This window comes from Rhinatrema bivittatum, chromosome 2 (genome assembly GCF_901001135.1).
Source record: "Rhinatrema bivittatum chromosome 2, aRhiBiv1.1, whole genome shotgun sequence".
Taxonomy (NCBI): Eukaryota; Metazoa; Chordata; class Amphibia; order Gymnophiona; family Rhinatrematidae; genus Rhinatrema; species Rhinatrema bivittatum.
In genome coordinates, this window is record NC_042616.1 from 307977238 (window position 1) to 307996496 (window position 19259).

The window sequence follows — 19259 nt, forward strand, 5'->3', positions numbered from 1 at the left end:
AAACAGACACACACAAATCGAGAGCTATGAAGTCAGGATGCTGGGGAAAGTATTTAAAAAATGTGTGAAATCAAACTAATTTATTTTCAGTTTCAAATGAAAGATCTTACAACTCTGGGAGAAGAACACTATGCTATAGAAATTTGATTCCTTTCTCTAAGGTGGTGGTCAGCTTTTAATTGTAAGCTTCTGTTATTTTTCCACATGCTATGCTGCAAAAGCTGACCATATACTAATCAATTTTAAGGTTAACAAACACAAGAAAAAAAAGACAATAATGTTAAAAAAAATTTAAATTTCTTACACCAAAGGTCTGAGCCATAAAAGGCTTTTTTCCCCCCATAGGCACAAAAAATGTAATCAGATCTTGTAAAATGTTTTGTTTCTTGTTTTTAACACAAGTTGCATTAGTTTCCATAAAACATTACTGAAAAGGGAGCAAATGGTCTAAGATGAAGAAGAGAGAAAAACTTAATCAGTAAAACCTACAGCAATCATTCAAGGTGAAAGGGGACTAATATGAATAATCTGATTCCTGGCGATAACCGGGGGCACTGAATCCTCATTTCACTATATGCTGAAAAAGAGTGCAATACCCCTTGAAGTAACAGAGAAAGAAACACGATTCAAAAGGTGCTGCGAGGTGAGACCTTTATAGTTGATGCTTCGGGTAATTCTGATGTTGGTCCCATGAAAGGCATCCCAAGGTGAAAAGGGACCTAGTTTTCTAATAGGAGGCGTAGACTCGCTTGATCGTCTGAAATAGTTCACCAAGGCACTAAAGTAACATAAACAAGCCAATCAATCGAGGATGTGTCATGCTAGGCATTCGAGGACGTCTGCCTGGCGCACACAGGGCTTAAAACTCCGGCTGAAGCACAAAACTCTCCAAGAGTTTAATCAAAGTAAATAAAGGAAACGAGCCTTCCCCTCCCCAGGGATGAAACCACAAGAAAGGCACGGTCCAAGTCGCTGTTACCTTTCCAGGTGCTCAAATTCCCGGTATGTAAATGGCAAAAGGAATAAGATGCGCCCGCAGAGCCGAGCTCGGCAAACGCGCAGGCACGCAAGGCGCGGCGAATGATTCACTGGGGCGGGGTGGGGGTGCAGCCTACCCCCATCCCGCCAGAGCAAACCCGCAAAGGAGGGAGGGAGGGAGGGGGGGGAGGCGCGAGCCCTAGCGGCCAGCCGGACCCTTTGTGACGTCACCGGGGGCGGGGCCCGAAACTCGGCGCGCCCCAAGCTTGCCTACTGAAGTGGCCGTCATAAGGACCCAGCCAGCGGCGAACGGTAACTTGCTGCACGACGATTGTTTGGGGGGGGTTTGTTGTTGTTGTTTAAATCTCTTTGATCTTCTGTTTTCTTTTTTCAAGGCTAAGTAAACAAGATGCGTTGCTCCTTTCATTTTCAGCCTGAAGGTTGGGGGCGGGGAGGGGATTCCTAGCTAAACTCCCGGGGGCGATCGTTTGGTTTCAGATCACAAGGTAACAGGTGAGCCGGCCTCATCGGCTCTTGCTCTGGGACTCCGTCGGGAATTTGTACAACTTTTAAAACAGGAATTGAACGGGCTGATGACCTGGACCTGGAACGAGTGGTTATCTTGCTGCTAAAAAAAAATTACTAAAAATCTTTTTACCGGAGTCCCACATATAGTTCACTAGTTCTGTGGAAAAATTGATGTCTAGGATTGGCTATTTACATCTTGAAACCCAGATTGCTATCTGAAAAAAAAAAAAAAGTGAAAGCTCTCAGGCGCTTGCTGCCTTTACTAAAATTCCAAATTGTTAAGAAGAATTTCTAGAAGTCATCCTTTTAAGTTTGGAGGATTTGATTACACTTTTTGGAGATAAATAATCCTCCACCCCGAGATTGGCTGCCGCCTTTTGCTTCAACCATTGGGATATTGGCAGGTTCCCAATAATACCTGCATTTCTTAGTGCCACACTAAATAGATATGATGCACGGGTTATCCACTGGCAACTACCTACACATTATAACATTGCTATTACGGGAAAAACATTGGGATTACAACCAGGATAGAATGGCAGAGACTGAAGAAGTTGTGATTATCTGGAATAATAATAATTAAAAAAAAAGCTTGACTCTACAAATCCGGACAGAATGGTAAATGACAATAAGACCTAAAAAATTGTTAATAGATATACCAGGACCAAACAACTATTCTTTACTAAGTATGGAGAGAAAGATTGTCAAATACCAAGCGATGCAATCAGAAATCATGAAAATGTGTCTTGATTAAAAAGGAATTTCAAGAGCACTTTTTTATGTTCTCTTATGTTATTTACTAGGCACAATGAGCTCCAAAAGGAAGCTCTCTTTTCGCACAATGCAAGTATTAAGAAAAGCATTAACAACAAACTTCTTGTACCCAGTATAGCCTGCCTTAGAAGTGAGGTTCAATAGGTGTCACGGTAGGCACAGCACAAGCCCATGTGGAGATATTGTCATGAGATATTGTCATGAGAAAGGAGCCACTTCCATGTCAACCCAAAACACATTTATAAAATACAGATCAAAGTGTGATTTTCACTATTAAAAGCCATATATATCTGAAACAACGGATGGTGGTTTTGAAGTAAAATCTCACAACTTAGCGAACCAAGAACATAACCACTAAAATTAAGTGCAGATAGCTTTGTTGCTTTGAATTCTTGATCTTCGTGTTGATGTGACTAAATCAGGCTTTCATCTTATGACTCACCAACACCTGGCAGTCTCTTAGGATTCTGAAGAAAATAAAGGTATTTAGAATTGTGATGAGAGCTCCTGATTTAGTTGTTAGTTATTCCAACTGAACGTTGATAAGTAGCAGCAGAAATGGCTGGAAGTTCTAGTAGAAGGTGTTGGATTGACCTGCCGGTACATGGAGGATACATCATGGCTTAAAGTATACCCTTTCATTACTGTTGCTATTACTACTATTTGTCATTTCTATAGTGCTATTAGATGTATGCAGTGTCCTACAAATAGATATAAGAGATCGGCTTTTCTCTGTGGAGCTTACACTTGTAGTTAAGGCAAACGTTAAGGAGGAGAGAAGTTGGGGATTTTATTTTTATGTTTAAATCAGTTTTATTGGTTTTCCAAGTATACAAGGATAATACAACAATTCATGAGCACTGGGTGGGTGCCTTGACCAGTACCCCAGCCAATCCCCAGCTGCCCACAGCAACACCCCCCCCCCTCCTGCCGGAAGGCTATTCATGAAGTCCTTAGGTGGGTTCCAGTGGGACAGTCCCAGTAAAGTCATTTAAGAAAAAGAGGTAGATTTGTTTTTATAGCTTGAGATGGGAGCTTGCTTAGGCTTCCGAGAGTAGTGACGTTTTCTGCACAATGTATTTGCTGTAATGATTTTGTTTTTTTTTTTCACTTTTTGTCGGGAAAGTGCCTAGTATATCTTACTCAATGGAAGTTAGTTCCATTGAGTAAGATATACTAGGTTGCCGAGAGTCCTCTGTTATTCTAAAAGTAGCGTGAGAGTAGTAAGGGCTAAACTGTGTGATGCTTTTTTCTTTTCTTCAGAAAAAGTACTTAAAAGCCTTTAGCGAAAAAACAAAACAACAACAAAGAAACAAAAGAAATCTACCTCCCCCCCCCAAAAAAAAAAAACAAACCCCACTCTCCGTTTAATCAGCGGAGTAGCTTCCCTTACTGTTCGCCACTATCCCTTTAAAAAACACGTTCCCTTCCCCCTCCTCGGGAATAGGTGTCTCTCAGGACCTTATCACTCGCAGTGGCTCCCTGCATATCCCTGCACGCACGCCGTGACCGCACAATGTAACGAAACAATCAGTGAGGAAGGAGAGAGCTGGGAATCTTAAAGCACCGAGAAAGGGAAAACGGTAATTGCAGAGGTGAGTTACCTCTGGTTTGCCGTGCCCCCACTTCCCGCGCCGCGAGAGCGGGCACTATTTCTCGTACGCTCCTGCTCTTCCCGCCGCCCTTTCCCTCATCGAATTCCCGGAGACCGCCGCACGCCTGACGGCGGCAGGATACGGGCGGAGCGCCGCGGCTCTTATAAGCGCGCCGTGTGCGGCGCCATTTTAAGTCTCTCGATACGGCAGAGGCGGAGTGCTGTCTGGCCGGAGAGAGGAACAGACGGATAACGTTAAGGGAAGAAAAAAAAAAACAAAAACCAAACCCAAACAACAACAAAAAACGAGCTCCTATCCCCCCGCCCCCAAAATTAATCCGCAGTTCTCACAAAGGGGAACGGACCCGTAGGCGGCAGCAGTGAGGAAGCCGCGTCCGCAGCCTTTGCGTTTCACCGCCGTCTGCTGCCTTTTCCGCTCGATCCTCCGCACAGGAAAACAAAATCAAAAGCTCCCGAGGGCGGCGGCGCTTTGCCTGGAGAGGAGGAGGAGGCGGTGGCGGGGGACGGCGCCTGCCCAGCTCAGCCTCGCCGGGGCGGTAAGTGCCGGGGGAGGGGAGGGAAGGCGCGAGTGAGTGAGTGGGTGGGGGTGAGAGTGGCTCGGTTCTCGTCCGCGCGGTCGCTGTTTCCGGTGTCCGTTGGGACGGGGAGTGGCGGCTCTGCCTGTTGTCTGGGGTGAGAGGGACCTTGTTATAGCTCATTTATTCCCCTTTTTAAATGTGATGTGGTGTCTGTGCCTGCTTATAATAATAATTATTATTTTTTTTTAATATTACAGCCTGCTGTGGTACTGGCGGAGGGCGAGGATTAATTTGTGTGTTTTTTTTTTTTTTTCCTGGAAAGGTTTGGGTTTTTAGGGTCCCCTGGTGGCTGCCGGGGCAGTAGTTGTGGAGGAGCTGAGTTTGCTCTCTTGCCCCCCCCCCCCCCCCCCCGGGGTCCCCTTTCGCCGGGCGCCGCCGGCCCCTGTGCGCGCCTCGCAGTCCCTGTGCGCTGGCCACGGCGGCTGCACTTTCCGCTTCTGGATTACGAATGCGCTAGTCCTTCTTTTTATTATTTAGGCTACGTGGATCCGGCTTTTCTAACTTCCAAAGTAAACGGGGCCCCCACCCCTCCTCCCCTTCTTTTTCCCCCGTGTGCTGGGGCGAATGCTCGGCGAGGGGGTGGGGAGAGAGAGAGAGAGGGAAGATTGTTTTTAGGTTTAGGCTTTTGTTATGTTCCATCTTCCTAAAGTTTCGACGTGAAACTTGAGCCTCCACCCTCTCGAGAAACTCCAGCAGTCTTTTTTTTTTTTTTCCTTTAAATGGCTGGGTTGTTTTTTTTTTTTTTTTTCCCCTAGGGCGGAGGAGCTGCCTCGCCTGAAAAAGTAAGGGAGGCGATTCCCTGGGTGTCTTTTGTGCGGTGAGCTGCTGATTTCTTCGGGCTCCTCCTCGGCTGGGAGTGTTTCTGCTGGTGCGGTGTTCATGTTTCTTTGGGTTCCTGTGCGTTCGGCAAACCGAGTCTCGGGTCTTATTTTGTAGTGGGTCTTGCAAGCGTTTCTAGTTTTTCTCTCCGACCCCGTGAATGGATAGACGGCGGCTTTAAGTAAAACGAGTTCTGTTACATGGGACACTTTTTTTTTTTAAATTAACTTGATTTATACTGTTCAATCTCGGGCTATTACTCGCCCTGGAGAAATAGGAAACACGGAATTTAAATACTTTCTGCTATGTTGCTGTTATTTTTTTCTTCGTTTTTTTGGCCGTTATTTATAACCTCTATTTAGTACAGACGTATTTTTCACTTATCTTTTTAAATTATAGTAAAGACTTGAATTATACTTTGTTTTTTCATGTGGCGTTTAAAAATTTATAGAATTTGCGTTCCCCTGCATCAGTCCTTGATACGACACAACCCAGTAAAGATGTCAAGGTTACTCTTTAGTAGTAGGTATTAGTCAAACTAAAAATTTACGGAAGGCAAGGATGGGATAAAACAGCGTACATTAAAAAGTTTAATATGGCTTGTTAACATGGTGGTAATATTAAACTCAACATCCACCTATGCAGCATTAAAGTGCCTTGAGACTGCTGAGTATCTGCAAATTTAGTTCATTGAGCAAACTGTAAAATACAATGAAGTAGTGGCCTTTTTTGCAATTGTTGAATTTTAGGGCGACTGAGAAGAGTGATGGGGAATTCAGTCAGTGTGTCTTCATTTGAAATGGAAGGGTACTACTACTGTTAGGTTATTTAGAAATTAAATTATATAGGTGAGGTAGTGGATTGAATAGCTTTCAGAATAACATTTAATTGCTGTAATTAGTCAGTTGAGCTGATTGCTTTTGTGTTTTGGGTCATGTTTGTTTATGCTTTACCAAATGTAATGAATTCAGCATTGGAGATAGTTGTCTGACAGGCTTTATCCAGTGTGGAGTAAGGTGGTGTTTGTAAATGTAGAAGATAACGTTTCTGTAAGTTTTTTAGAGGAAACAGAAAAATAGCATGTCGATGAAAGGCCTTAAGATGTCTAGAGAATATAGTTGACTTATTCTGTATATGTGCTATTTGTTGAATTGCTGACTGATTTTATCAGTAAACTCACTACAAAAGTGGGATTAGTTTCTTGTTACACTAATAGGAGTAAAGAATTAATGCTAAAATGTGTATTTTGTGACAGCCATTTTCCCTAACGACCACTATTCTGTTTGAAAACGGCTGTGCAACAGGCATCTTTTGCTTTTTACTTTCAAGTCCTGTCTGTGTAAGTGGAATAAAAACCAGAGTAGGATAATGGTCCCTTGATTTTTCATTAAATCTGTGACAACTCATTTTTGATACTTCTGGTCTGGCATGCAATTTTTCAAGCTACTCTTTACCTTCAGAAACTAAAGAGTGAGATGCCTGGCCATGCAGGTCAGGCAAAGTTGCTCTTGCAATTGAAGAAAACTTGTCCAGTAGACAAGTATCAGTGTACCTGAAAGCCTCTTAGAAATATAGAAATTCTGTACACATTCTAAACAAATGCCTACATTTTTCAGATATTCATTAGTTTCTCTACTTAGCATGTGGCTTTCTAAAAATACTGGAGGCATGGCAGCTTTTATCAGATTTTAGTTGAAGTCAAATAAGGTTGGTTTTTGAACAAAACCTGCTTAGGCATTTTTTTTGTACGTTACGTTAATTTCAGTGGGAGTTTTATAGCTTTCTTGAGGCCTGATCTCTTAATTTGTAAAACTGCTTTCAGTTAGAAAACAATTACTGATTGGGTACTAGAAGCTTAGATATTTTTGTGTGAATATTTAGAAAGTGCAGGCTAACTGGAAACATTACTCTAGTGTTGCTTGTACATTTTGAAGTGTGTGCTACTGCATCTTCAGAAGCTGTCACGTTGGTGTGTTGATTTTATGATAAGTAGGCATTTAATATTAGACTGTAGCCATTTATTTTAATGAGGTGAAATATGCTGTGTGAATTATTTACATCTAACATTTTGCTGTAGTCTTACGTTAATGCTTATAGTTTTGTATTGAAGTAGTTATTTTAGACTTCATTGGAATGCTTTTTTTTTTTCTGGGGGGGCTGCATTTGTTGTGAAATCCTGATACAATTGTGGATTAGTTTAGGCTGAGGTGTACAAATTTTGGTTTAGAGTATTTACTAGATAAATTATATATAAAGAAGGGATGACTTAACTGTGACTAGCCAATAAACTACTTTTTCTACTGTGGTGCTGTTTTCAGCAGTGTTTAAAAACTGCTGACATGAGGGCATGTTAAGTTAGACTAGTTGCTGTGTATCAAGACTGAATGTAGCTTTTTTTTTGAGCTTTCATGTTTAATACTGTTAATGAAAAATCATGTGTTGAACTTATGTCCAGGATAGGTCTGTAGATAGTGAGGGCCACAGAATAACTCTGTAATCTTATACTGTTTAAATTCTCAGATTTGTCAGTTTGGAATAAATCTGAAACATTGCTTTTGAGAAGAATGCAAATAGTTTTATTGGTTTTGTTTCTGGTCATGCGCTCTTTCTGAAAATAAATATGTACTACTAAACAAGCCTTAATCCCTCAAAAGATCTTTTACAGGGTCACTGTTCTGCTTTCTGGTATACAATAGCTCTGTGAATTTATTCCCTCTGAATTAATTGTGCCATTTTACACACTGATCTTCCCTTAGGAAATAGAATATCATCATTGATATTTTAGTAGAAATTTGCATGGATGCTTAAAAGCAAAAAAAAAAAACAGAAATAGGCAGGCTTATTTGAGGGTACATAGTTAAATTTCAGTTTGGGTGCTGAAGGTGGTTGACTTTGTAGTTTTTATCTAAAGTCTGTATTAAGGAATAGTTGTCTATAGTCAAGCCCTGTACAGAAAATATCTTTTGGAGGATGTAGTTAACATATTTAAGGTCTTGTCTTTTCTGTAGAGGTATTCTTATCTATCCTAACTTGTAAGTACTTTGAGTTGATCTTACCTTGAATTTGTTACTTTTTAACTTTTGAGCACACTAAACCCACCTGATTGCCTGAAATAGTGTGGTTGATTTCTTTCAAATAGAATTGAATTCTGATTTTTGTTTAACATTTGGTAAACTACTCATGCTGTTACTCTTCTTTTCTACCTCCACTGTTTATGGACTAAGCCTTGTGTACCTAATGTCAGCAAGAACATGATTCTACTAATCAAAAGCATACTGAATTATAAACATGGACCAATTTTTATTATGGGTATAGAAACCTGCAGTATGATGGCATATGCTGCAAAAACCATTTACACTTTTATACTCCTGTAGAGTGAAAATGCAGAACCTGCTTGATCTGATGCTTCACCCTTTACATACTTGCAACTAAGGATCCTCTGTGCTTATTCCATGTCTATATATATATATATATATATATATATATATATATATTCTATTACTGTTTGGCTTGATTTCCTCTGGGATGCTGTTCTTTGTATTCAATCCAACAGTGAAGCCACAGCCTTGCTTAGAATGTTGTGCAGGAAAAGGCTAGATGTATGCACTCATTATCAAGGAAATCTGAAGCAAGGGAAACCATTTTTAGCTTAAGTGCATTTTACTTAAACTAGATAATTTTCAAAGCCTAGTGGCATGCAGCCTGTAGTTAGCTGGTAACTAGTAAAAGCTGTTGTATGATACAGAATCTGGCTTGATCATGTCCATGATGCAACTTGCATGCATATTCCACAATATACAATGTAGGACTTTCAGACTTGTGATTGTATTCTAAAAAGAATGGGGGTTGGAGTGGAGAAAAACAGCTGGGGGGGGGTAATAGCAGTGACATTAGTGAGGGGGAAGGTGGCAAAATACTTTTTTAAGGGAAATCTTTTTCAATGTTGAAAAATATAAATTAGCTTTTTGTAAATGTGGTAATGCTGCAAAATATATATTTCATTTTTTATACCATCTAAATAATATTGTACTAGTTGGTTAAATCAAAATCTGTGCTACAGAATTTTCTAATTCCATACTGTAAAATTTGAGGGAAATCCTGCAAGAAACCAAAGGCCTTGCTGTGAGTCGTAATTTTTTTTTTTTAATACAGTGCATTTATAAACTTAGTGCTATTTGTAAGTATCAAATGAGAACTGTTTCAGCTGGTTAATTTTTGTGGTCATTTTACTGTGTGGGTCCAATTCCAAACCTGACTTGAACCACTCTCATAAGAACAGCACTAGTATATTGCTTTAATTAGTGACCTTCAAAAAGTCATATCTAGATTTTGGAATAGCTTGATAAGCATGCAGTTGAAATGATCTGGTATAGCATATATTCTCACTTGTTACTGCTGGGTTCTATAGGATGCGCTTTGTCACAAATGTAAGTGGGTTTTGAGAAGAGAATGCATTGCTTTTTAGTTTCTGCATTTTTGTAAACAGCTCATGGCCTGGCTGAAGACTCATCTGCTCACTTTAAAAGTCCTTTTGCAGTCAGTATTGAAATACATTTTAAAAATGTCATCTGGTAGCATACTGTACAGAGTTGCCCTTAAAGTAAAAATATAGTTGAGTGAATTTGAAATGCTGGTGATTGGTCGCTGTTTTGGCTTTTTCTAAGAGTTAAATTTAACTTTTGCATTTGTAGACCTGTTCATAAAAATGCCACCGAAAATGGTTTGTAGTAAGTCAATACAATATACAATGATAAAATAAAAGTACGTAGATATCTTTTTATAATTTAAAGACTGAGAAACTAAAAATATTTCAACTTTGATATTTTTAATCTTATACTGTGCAGTATTTGAAACAAGTTATATTCAAGTGTCAGCATATTTTCAGTTTTATAGTTCATTGGATGCAGTACATATTATACTGAATGTTTATACTTTCATCTCTTTAGTGACCTATAGAAATACCCAAATGGTACTTGTAGGTTCTGTTACATTTAGTCTTGTCAAATGTCAAAAATAATTTGAATTTTAGACTTCACTTATGTTTAGCAGTGTTCAAGATTGTGGTTGGCACTTTACCATTTGGAAGTGAATTACACTTGTTTACTCTTTTTTTTTCCTATACATTTTAAAATTGCGACTCTAGTGAACATCTAGTCAGAGTACAGATTTTATCATTGCAGTGATGCCCCCCCCCCCCCCGGGTACTGTAGTATAAAATGGTTCAAGTTCCTTATACAGTTGATCTCTGCAAATCTTTATAATATTTGGGAAGTTGTGATTTAACTCTTTAAAAAAAAAATCAAATTCTTTTTAACGCATGAAATATTTTGACTGCTGTAGAATTGTTGCAGAATAGGTGATGAGATTTTAACTTCATGGCCATGAACATTATTGATTTAAATTCTTCAGTCAAGTATGTCATGTCATTCACAAAGCTAATAAGTTTACCTTGTATGGGAGTGGATTAAAAAATATGCAATCCTGTCTGTCGGGCCGATACAGTACAGTGCACTCCAGTGGAGCACACTGTTAGCCTGGATTTGGATGTGTGTTTTCGACGTGCTAGCTTTACCGCTTATACAGTAAGGGGAAATAGCGTGTCGAAAACAGGCGTCCAACCCCCCCTCCCCCGAAACTAATAGTGCCCGCAACATGCAAATGCATGTTGATGGCCCAATTAGTTATTCCTGTGCGATACAAAAAGTAAAATGTGCGGCTTGGCTGCACATTTTACTTTCAGAAATTAACGCCTGCCCAAAGGCTGGCGTTAAATTCTGCTGGCACTGGCAAGTGTACAGAAAAGCAGAAAAAACTGCTTTTGTGTACACCCTCCAACTTAATATCATAGCGATATTAAGTCTGAGGCCCCAAAATTTAAAAAAAAAATCAAATTAAAAAAAAATTTAAATCGGCCGGCGGCCCGCAGGTTGGAAGACAGACGCTCAATTTAGCCGGCATCTGTTTTCCAAACCCGTGGCTGTCAGCGGGCTCGAACTGACGCCGGAAAAATTGAGCGTCTGCTGTCAAACCCGCTGACAGCTGCCGCTCCTGTCAAAAAGGAGGCGCTAGGGACGCGCTAGTGTCCCTAGCACCTCTTTTTACCGCCGGGCCCTAATTTGCATCTTCTTCCCCCTGAATCGTGTGCACAGGAGTGGCCTGTGCGCGTGCTGGGAGAGCGGGTGCTCTCCCGCGACTTTCACTGAATTGGCCCGATTGTTACTTTGTTCAGTCTTTTGAGTAAAGGAAATTGTTACAGTATGAGTATCTATATAACTGGAGCTCTTTTCTATGGGCTTTTAAAAGTATCCTTTTGAATATGGTGTCTTCTGGAGTGACTCGCTTGATCTAATTGATTACAGAATTTCACCAGCATTAGGATTGAATCACAGGAAAATCTTGGAAGAAGGTTGTAAAATGTATTAATTAATGTTTTTATTTTAAATGTTTGATACTTTGTAACCTTGACGCTGCAGTTAATGTACTCTTAAAATCCCCTTTTTTACACTTGAGAAAATGTTTCATTGGAAGTTTTTACCAGGTCCTGTGGTTAATCTCAGCTGCATGTTTATGGTTGGGTTCATAGATTGTATGCTTGGAAAAACAAACTGTTTTGTTTTGCAATATAAAAAATATTTTCACTTAAGTCATTTGCTTTTAGTTGATATGGATTGTTTTCTGAACCTCCATGGTCTTATGTATACATGTGGCTAAAATCAGATGGGCTATTGCTAGGAGATTCTGAGGTTAATCTCAAATCCTTATTTGAACTCAGTGGAATTACAGTAAATGCTCAGTTTCATTGTGATCTTCAAGAAAACTGTATAGGACCTAATGGGATCATGAAATGTCCTAAATCTTCATACATTTTCAGAGTTCTTTATAGAAAAATATACTATCATCTCATAGAAACATGATGGCAGATTATTGAAGCCTATTAGTCTGCCCATCAACACTGAATAATCAGCTTTACAATCCCTACTACTCCTTTTGGAGATCCTCTGATTTCTTGAATTTGGGTATTGTCCTTGTCTCCATCTCATGAGCCACCTTTGTCTTATGTATATATTCTAATCTTATTATGCAGCAGTTTATCAACAGCTCTGGTCATTTTCAAGTTAGTGCCTGTCAAAAACCCACAATAATGAATTTGTTCATCAGAATAAAAAAAGCATATTTAGTCTACTTGGATTTGTAGAAGTCAACCTATAGGTTGTAGGGTGATAACTATATTTTATTTTTTAACTTTTTTTATTTTAACACTGTCAAAACATACACAGAGCACTGATAAGTACAGAGCATGCAATAGGAACAGAGCTTCACTGTCCAGGGAGGATTAATTTTTGAAAAGTTGATTCTGGTCTAACATTCATTGTAGCATCTCTCATCTCATTTTCTGCATTAACTAATGTAGAGATTTCATGAATGCATGAAATCCTGTGACCTGGCAGTGTTTGCAGTGTGATATTTTGAAAGGTTTGGTGCTATTTTCTTGAGTTCACTTGCTTCATAAGGTTACTGGAGTAGCAGGAAAAATTAAGCTATTCATTGTCAAGTCTTAAGTTCTTACTCTTCTAGGTCTTTGTCTGTAAATACAAGGCATACTGGCTCTGGTTTTTCTCTTTGCAGGGTTGGAAATCTATTTAGACAACTTGGACAGTAGCCTGAATAGTTTGCCCTGGCTCCTAAAAACATTTTCCTTGTAACCTTTTTAATGTGCTTTTGGGGGAACTTTTTTTTTTAATAGGGGTTTTTCTTTTCTGGGTTTTTGGGAGGAAAGGATTTTTTTTTTTTATTGCTTTGTTTGCTTCCCTTCAGGAAGAAGCTTTTTTGATCAGTGGCAGATTTTTATTTTTTTATTTAAAATCTTATATACCGCTTATACAATGGGAGTGGTTCTAAGTAGAGATGTGCTTCGTTTTTTTCTGCCGGGTCGTTTTTTGACTCGGATACCTCGTGGTAAATTTCCGGTTTTCTCGTTTCGTTTTTTTGAAAAAGCCCCCTCCTGACCCCCCCCCCAAGGCTTGCCAATAATCCCTGGGGGTCCAGCAGGGGTCTGAAAGCGATTTCGTTGTCGGCTGCCAGTAATCAAAATGGCGCCGATAGCCTTTGCCCATACTATGCCACAGAGGCTTTCAGCGCCATTGGTCAGCTCCAGTCACATGACAGGAGCACAAGATGGCGCCGATGGCCATGTGACAGGGGCTGACCAATGGCGCCGGTAGCCCCTGTGATATGGTAGTTCAGAGGCTATTCGGCACCATTTTAAAGAGCACGGCTTGCAAGTAGCATGGGCACGGAGGGCAAATGGAACCCGGGACCCCGCTGGACCACCAGGGATGTACTTAGTAAGTCTTGGGGAGGGATCGGGATCGGGGGGGGGTGTTGTATTATAGTTTATTTAAATGTTTGGGGTGGGTTTTAATTAAAAAAAAAAAAGTGTCCCTCTTCCCATGCAAACCCGAAAAACGAAATTTCCCCGAAAGTCGGGGAAAATTCTTTTCGGGTTTCGGGGCCTCCGAAACCACAACGAGTTAGGAAATTTCGTTGAATTTCCTAACTCGGGCGAAAAACGAACCACATCTCTAGTTCTAAGCAGTTTATAAAGTAAAACATTCATAATTAAAAACTCAAACACACAGTAAAACAAATTCAGGACAGAACAGACTTAAACAGATCAGTAAACGATAGGCCTCTGGGTGGGGGGGGGGGGGGGTGCTAGAAGGCATCAAAATACTTGTAACCTGCCAAATGCAACTGAACATAAGTGAGTTTTTTGTTTTTTTCCTGAACTCTTTTGGGTTAGGACCCGGAGGGAATCTGGGATTGAGTTCCATAGTGCTGGGCCTGCAACTGAAAAAGCATGCCTTCTGGTTGAGATCAAGTCTTGCTGTTTTAATTGTGGGGACTTGTAGAAGGTTCTTATTTATGGAATGGAGATAACGTGTAGGTTGGTATATTCGCAGGGTTGAGCATAGCCAGACAGTTTTTGTGTAAAAGATTCTGAATGATAGAACTTTGCAGCCGCACAGGAAGCCAATGGAGTGTACTAAGGATTGGTGTAATATGATCTTTGATTTTTGCTAACAAGGAATTGGGCAGCAGTGTTTTTTATTAATTGAAGTGGAGGGAGAGCAGTGTCAGGAAGTCCTAGATATAACACATTACAATAATCCAAGCCCAGTGAGAATTAGAGCTTGTAGAACAGTATGAAAATCATCAGGATACAGTAGCAATTGTAGTCCATTTTAGCAAAAAAAATAAATTGTGGAATTAGCTCTTTATGACTGAAGAAATGTGGAAAGACATGGACAGATCTGAGTCTAGATTGACTCCCAGGTTATGGGCTTGACATATGGGAATAGAGAAATTATCAAAAGTTAGGTAGGGTGGAGGGTGGCAGGAGGGGTATGGAATGGTAGATGTAGAATTTGTTTTTGAGGTGGCGTTTTAGTCTGTTGTGGGAAAGCCAAGTACTGATGGACTTGATGTACAGACTGACAATGGACAAGGTATTAGACCAAGAAATGCTATATGAGACGTAGAATTGAATGTCATAGGCATAGATTTTGAAGTCCGTGCCTAGACTGGCTAAGAGGCGACAGGGGGGGAAGTAAGTAAATGTTGAACAAGATGTCAGAGTGAAGAAACTTGTGGCTCATCAGAGGGAATGGTGTACCAGTCAATGGTGTAAACCAATATTAATTTTTTGAGGGCGTTTAGACAGGAAAGACATGAACCTTTGATACCAGTGGATTGTAAACTTGAGGAGAATGTCGTGAGCAAGAGTGTTGAAGGCAGTTGAAAAAGCAAGGACTAGAATGTAGTGTGTGTGGGAGTCAAATCCATGGATGATGGTATTGAAGGAGGAAAGGAGCAATTTTCAGTGCTATGACCTTTCCTGAAACCATGTTGGTTAGGGTGAAAGATATCAATAAAAATGACATCTGTTAACTGGTGGAGTACTACAGATTCTATAATCTTGGCTAATGAGGTTAGAGATGCAATTGGGTGGAAACTGCTTATAATGGTAGGGCCTATGGCTTTCTTCTTGGGAATGGAAATAATAGGTCTGTTTTTAGTATGTCGGGGAACATACTAGAACTCTGAGAGGTTACGTAACTGTGCCAACAGAAGTGAGATTTGTTCATGGATATTTTAGGAGGTGACCTGGACACAATTGTATGAATTGTTTGAGGCCTTCATTTTGGAAAGCATATGGACTATGGTGGAGGGGTCTGAATCAGTGAAGGTGGGCCAGGAACAGGTAATGGGAAGCAAGTTGGTTTTAGGAATAGGTAGATGAGAAGTCAGCAGATATTAGCTAACTTATCTCTAAAGTATTGTGCAGTGTTACAGAAGGCGGTGTTATGGTCAGAAGATTCAACCTTTAAAGTAGTTAGTGATTTGACAATATTGAAGAGAATACTGGGATTGCCATTGGCTACCTGAATTTTGTTCACCTAGAAAGATTTTTTTTTTAATAGAATTGATCAGTTTTTTTTATATTTATTCAAGCAGGAGAGAAACATTTTTGCGTTCAGGTATGGGGTTCTTTCACCAACGTCGTTCGAGATGTCACAGTTCAGATTTCAGTTTTCTTAGTGAGGGTGAAAACCAGGGAGCGCTCTAGGTCTGGAGGGAGCAGTACAGAGTTGGTTTTGGGTTTTTTGTTTTTTTTTGTTTTTTTTTGAGCAATAGAATCTAAAGAGTTTCTAATTGAGGAGTTCCAGTTTGAAACCAGTCAATCAATGTCAGTACCAGTAAGTGAAGTAATGTTTGGAAGAATAGCTTCTATGAAGGATTCTAGGTCAACTTTTTTCTTTTATATTGCTTTTTGCTACTATAAGGAACATTGGAAATCTTACACTTGAAGTTTCCTGAAACGCAAGTTAGAAAGTGATCTGACCATGGTACAGGTTCTGTAACTGAGGATTATAAAATACAAGGTCAAAAGTTTGGGCAAATTTTTGTGTGGGCTCATCAATTAGCTGTTCCCAGCCTAGTCCAGCCAGAGCCTCAAGAAATGAGGCAGCAGAAGGAAGGGGCTTGGAATTAAGATGGAGACTAGTCACCAGCCAGAATTATATGGGATAAGTCCACAGGCAAAGTGGCCAAAGTCTCTAGAAGGGGGGGGGAGAGAGAGAGGTTGTGGTTTAACAAACCAGGTTGGCAATAAAACACAAGTTGATGACAGGAGAGGAGCTAAGCAGAACTTCATTGGGGCTTTCCTACAAGGATGTAGGGAAGCCTTAATGACAGTAGACCTCCACGCCTGTTAGGCCTGGGTTCAGAGAGAGGCATTTAGCCAGCCGGGCATAAATTGAGTAACCTTGTGATAGTCACAAAGCCAGGACTCGGAAATTTAGAACAGCATTGGGTTTATGAGTAGAGATTGTCATGGATAATAGATTTCTCCCCCCCCCCCCCCCCCCCCCCCCCCAATAGATGCATTAAAAATCAGAAGTGAAATAGAAGAGAGCATGAAGGCATCTGTTTTCATAGTGGGCTTGATAGTAATTAAGGAAGGAAGTTCTTTGAACTGGAGGAACTTTGGTAGTGGTTAAGATTTACTGTATTTACCATTGCCGGATATTGTGCAGATCTCCAAGATAAATAGTACCCCTAGAAAAACTTGATGAATTGGAAAAGAGCAATTATTGAAACAAGTGTAACCTGTAAGATTGCAGTAACAATGTCCCAGCAGACTGATGGCTGAAGTAGATAGCTGCGAAGAGGGTGCACAAAGGAGCGAGACCCTTTGTCATGCTCCTTCAGTGTGCAGCACCTCTGGTGGCACACTGGACCCCTTATGCTGGTGCTTCGACCTTGCAAGTAGGCGAGGCGGGATGGGACCCACAAGGCAGAGGGGCGCTGCAGAATGACAGCACGCAGCAAGGTGTCCAGTTCTGGCGGCTTAGATCTGGCTCCCAGGGTGGACTGGAGGAACTGCAGAGGCAGATAAAGAAGTGCTTCTCTGGCAGCATGCCGAACCCCTTATGCCGGTGTTTCAATGACTTCACAGGTAGACAGGACGGAGCCACACGGCAGAAGGGCGCTGTGGGATGCCTGTGAATTTTCCTTCCCTGGTCTCTTGTGGTAGGTTTTTTCCTAGGTGTATTAAGTGAATAGTTTTCTTGGAGATTTTCGGTTCATAACCTTTTAGATCAGTGGTATATGGTGTTACCATTTGGCTTGTCTGTATATAATGGATTATTTCGTATGTGAAGAGTGGACATGAGCTGTGAAAGTGTTATAGATATTTGTGAATGTTCAAGAAAATCCCACTCCATAAAGTAGCCTATTTTGAATCTGATTAAAATTGTAAAACTTAAGATTTCTCTTTGGTACAAATCAAAGTTTGTGTATCAGTAATATCTTTAAGGCTGGATTTCACATCTATCCAAAAATTTCTTCCAGTGCTTTTGTAAAGAAGTGCATACTGTTGTGCCATCCTGGTGCCTATAGCAATTCCCATCATCTGCAAATATCATTGAAGCTGAAGTAGTTGCAAGTCTGGATGAATTAAATTTTTATTTTCTGGTGTTGCTCATCCAGGGTAGATATCTTTCAGAAATCTGTAACATGCCTGTATGCCATCTGCTGGAGTTTTGCTGTACAGTGATTCTACATTTATTGTAACAAGGAGTGGTGGGTGGCTTTAGCTTGTTCAGAAAGTGCGTGGTATCTTGTATAAAGCTTAATTTTTGTTCTGTTACAGAATACCTTCCATTAGCCCAAATATTTACTCTGACCTTCCAGGGTTTCAAGATTTGTCAATTTTTAGATAGCATGTAGAAGGTAGTAATAGAATTATGGATTGGTATCTAGATTTTCCAGTCTTGGTTTGGAAACAAGATTTTTCCATCTGTTGTAGTGTGGCTTTCTTGTTTTAAGTGTCCTGTAGTATCTATTATGCAACCCTCCTATTTGTGAAGAGAGGGAAAGAAGATGCTGGAACAGGAGCAAAATGCACAAAATGAGAATTGGGGAAGAGTGCAGCAGCTCAAGCTGTTAGTTTTTGCCAGGATTTTTGAGGGTTGTTACTGTGCTCTCTATTCTATCTTGTACCCATAATCTGGGCTGGGAAAAAAAAAACTCAAGTGCACAAACTTTGGTGTTTTTGTTACTGAGTAGAGGGATAGTGAGGGAGCTGTCTGGCTGTCGAAGAGAGGAAGTAAGTGGGAGAAGGGGAGAGCAAAAATGCCAAAAGGAAATTAGCAAAAACTGAAACAATGGGGAAAGGCTATCAAGAATTATCTGGACACTTTTTTTTTTTTTCTAAATTTCTCACACCTCTGCATCACCATAGAGCTTCCTTTGCTTACTTTCAGGCCGATACAGTACAGTGCGCTCCTACAGATTGCACTGTTAACCTGCTCTTGGACGTGCGTTTTCCCTTACCCCTTATTCAGTAAGGGGAGGAAAACGCGCGTCCAAACCGCGGCACCTAATAGTGCCCTCAACATGCAAATGCATGTTGAGGGCCCTATTAGGTATGCGCGCGGGATACAGAAAGTAAAATGTGCAGCCAAGCCGCACATTTTACTTTCAGAAATTAACGCCGACCCAAAGGTAGGCACTAATTTCTTCCGGCACCGGGAAAGTGCACAGAAAAGCAGTAAAAACTGCTTTTCTGTGTACCCTCCGACTTAATATCATGGCGATATTAAGTCGGAGGTCCTGAAGAGTAAAAAAAATAATAAAATTTGAATTCAGCCCGTGGCTGTCGGGCTGGAAAGCAGAATCTCAATTTTGCCAGCGTCCGGTTTCCAAGCCCGTGGCTGTCAGCGGGCTCGAGAACCGACGCCGGCAAAATTGAGCATCGGCTGTCAAACCTGCTGACAGCCACCGCTCCGGGCTAAAAGGAGGCACTATGGATGCGCTAGTGTCCCTAGCGCCTCCTTTTCCCCGTTTCTACCGCACCACCTAATTTGAATACTGAATTGCGCGCACTGGGAGAGCGGGCG

The 19259-nt window shown here is 40.7% G+C and overlaps 1 protein-coding gene across 4 annotated transcripts in view; it reads left to right on the plus strand.

Moving 5' to 3' along the window:
* Nucleotides 1-1271: 1271 nt before the first annotated feature.
* The window catches only part of CTNNB1 (catenin beta 1), a 116553-nt gene continuing 98565 nt past the window's right edge, over nt 1272-19259 (plus strand). Inside the window, exon 1 of one of the 4 annotated variants that reach the window (XM_029589700.1) lies at nt 1272-1290. The gene's annotated coding sequence lies outside the window, so the exon portion shown is untranslated. Of the gene's footprint in view, nt 1291-4080; nt 4432-4490; nt 4568-19259 lie in introns of those variants that run through there. The other 3 variants (XM_029589701.1, XM_029589698.1, XM_029589699.1) reach the window with 3 other exon arrangements.